Genomic DNA, 3,138 nt, shown 5'->3' with positions numbered 1-3,138 from the left:
ATTCGGAATCATATAACTTTGAAACATACTTGAAGGCATTTCATTCACTTTAGGAAAATATCTCATTTCCATCTTTTGGGAAATTATTCTATCTCAATGGAAAGATACTCTAGTTTAGGGAAATAACTTATCTCATAGTTTTAGAGAAAATACTTATATCAAGGGAAAATACTTTAGTCTTAGGGAGAAAATCTGCAACTTTACTATTAGAAAAATAACTTGTATCAAGGGAGGTTCTCATAACCGACATAAACCATGCAAGCTACATGGAGTCCAATATTTTGTCCTCCAAAGAAAGAGACCCCACGTTGGGGAGGAGCGTCATACTCTTTCTAGGGAGTGTAACCTCAATTTAGTGATTACTTATCTCAGCCTCGGGCTCAATATATTGGGCTTAGGCCCAAAAATCATCTTAGCCTTAGGCCCAACCTATGGTGGCACGTAGTTCTAGGGTAAGAAACCGTAGTAACTTACCAAACTCAGTGCTAAGTACTACTCCCCTTAGATTATCTCGCTCATCTCATGAAAATCAACTTTAGAATAATTTCATTGTTCAATAAGAACCCAATAATCAAATATGTAATCTCATGTAGCGAAGTGGATTTCAAAACTCCATGACCATTAGGTCAAAACATTTCTCAATAAATTCAGAATACTCAAATCATGGGTGCTTATAGCACAAGAGTTCATAACATTGCAAATCTCAAGTAGGGCTCAATAACCCATAATTCAATCTCAAGTTAAAACTCATCAAAAGCATAATAGATAGGATATAGATTCATTACTTATGTAGAAATCTGGAATTTTCTGCAATTTGTCTCAAAATCTCAGCATAGTCATATACTTCAATATCTCAAACATTTCAACTATTAATTTCTCAAGGGTTAAAATCTTGGGGTATAGACCCAGCTGCAATTTCTCAAGAAAACATGTGAAAGTCATGCCACTAGACTATCAATTCATGGGAAACATCAAAATATTGCAATCAATAATAATGGGTGAAAACCCCAAATTCAAATTTACGTAAAATCTCATAGATTGCTTAAAATCATAGTTTAAATAAGCCTTTGGGCACAAGGATGAAAGGATTACCCTTGTTCAAAACCCCACATACCTTAGATTATAAAATTGGATGAACAAGCTTGCTTTAAACTCTTATTCTTACTCTTGAGAGAGAGTTCTTGCAATCCTTGAACTTAGGGAACTTAATTCTCAACTCAATTTGTAGAATCCATGGTGAGTTCTTGGATTTCTTGGAGAAGGGTTTTAGATTTGCTCTTGAGGGAGAAACCCTAGCTCTCTTGTGTTTTGGATGATGAATGAATCCATTTGCTTCATTTGGAATATCAAGGTATAAAAGAGTGGAAGGGACCAAAAATCTCTTTTAAAAATGAGCTAAAAATACTGAACAGGGTCTACGACGGTCAGAGCGATGGTCCGTTGGGTCATCCGTCACACGATGACCAGAAAAAGGACATACTAACTCGATGCGATGTTTTAATTGATGGTCCATCGTAGATCCAATAGTTCATCGGATCACCCATCATACGATGGCCAGGATGAGACCACACTTTCTTAGTGGCAACGGTCTCAGTGACGATCCTTCGTAGCCTCGACAGTCCGTCGTCCTAGCCGTTGCACTTGGGCCAAGAAAGGGAGTTTCTTCCTTGGTCACAATGGTCTAAGCGACGGTCCATCACAGACTCAATGGTCTGACGATTTCAAAAACTCTCAGTAAAACGGCCATAACTTCCTACCCCGATTTTGGATTTCGACAAAATTGGTATCATTAGAAAGATAATTCAATTCTCTACATGAAAAAAGTCAAATTTAAGAAAATTCTATATGTTTTAAATACCAATCACTTGAGAAGTTGATTCTCAATCTTTTAGGGTCGAAATTACACTTCACTTGACACACTCTAAGGTTCGGACTACGAGGGAACTTTGTGGAGTCTTACATAAGTACGACTTGTATCTGAATATAATGTAGAGATCAGGCTAATCAATAATAAGGAAATACTCCAAACACTAGGAGCTCACCCAAAATCTTTGATCTATAGCTGTTTCGCATGATACACACAATAACAATGAGAACTCATACTATTATTTGGAGGCTGCAAAAATGTAGTATGAGTACCAAGCACGTGGTACAAAGTAAGTATCAACTAATTAAGCTCCAAAGATAATGCAAGCATAAATTACATGTAAAGAAGGAACATAAACTACAGACAACCATCCAAAAAACTAAATATAAATAAGCTAGTAGAACAATGAGGATAACCTATCCTATTATCATGGTAATAAGGACCTTAATTGCCACATTGTATATCACTAGCCCATATACAAAGGACAAGTAAAGAAAAGTTATATATTAGTATACAAGGCAAATAATGCATATACAAAATGAATAAAAAAAGAAGAAAGATATATGGTGAAACTATATATTTATATACATATATATATGTCATGACTTAAACCAAGGCCTAGCCATGATGGGTATCTCAAGTATCACGTGGGATAGGGCTCTCCCCTTGCACCTAACCATACCAAACATACATACCCCAATGTTAGATGAATTTTGAACATATAACAAGATAGAATGCAATAACTTATGAAAATTTTATTGCTTGTCTATAACTGATGATTGGTGACCGACCGACCAACCGACTAACACCGCCCTATAACCACAGTAGTCCAAATAAAGCCTTCTAAATAATGAACCAAAACTGAATATTAATGAAGTGTCGGGACATGCCCCGACTAATAGGAGGGGGTAGGTACATAACTTGGAACCAACGCCTTGAATTTATTCTATTTTCCTCCATAGGTGCCTTACAAGGACCTTTCCTTCCATTCATTAACTTGGACCAATAGGCTTGATCCTTTTTCCTCTTTGTAGGCATTCATTTTGTAGGTAAATCCTTCTTTCAATCCATAGGGTTAGATGTTTCACTCCTTGTCATAAAGTTCCCATCGACCCATAGGAGTTTGATTAGGTTCCTCCTTTGAGTGAAGTCTTAGAATTGATGTTGGCTATTGTTGGGGGCATGTCCTGACATATGTTCATATATTTAGACTTCAGATTTTTATAGAGGTATTATGGATGTGGACTTGGGTATATTTGCTAGACTGTTGA

The sequence above is a fragment of the Capsicum annuum genome, unplaced genomic scaffold, assembly GCF_002878395.1.
Source record: "Capsicum annuum cultivar UCD-10X-F1 unplaced genomic scaffold, UCD10Xv1.1 ctg2684, whole genome shotgun sequence".
Lineage (NCBI taxonomy): Eukaryota > Viridiplantae > Streptophyta > Magnoliopsida > Solanales > Solanaceae > Capsicum > Capsicum annuum.
This window is presented reverse-complemented; position numbering follows the sequence as displayed.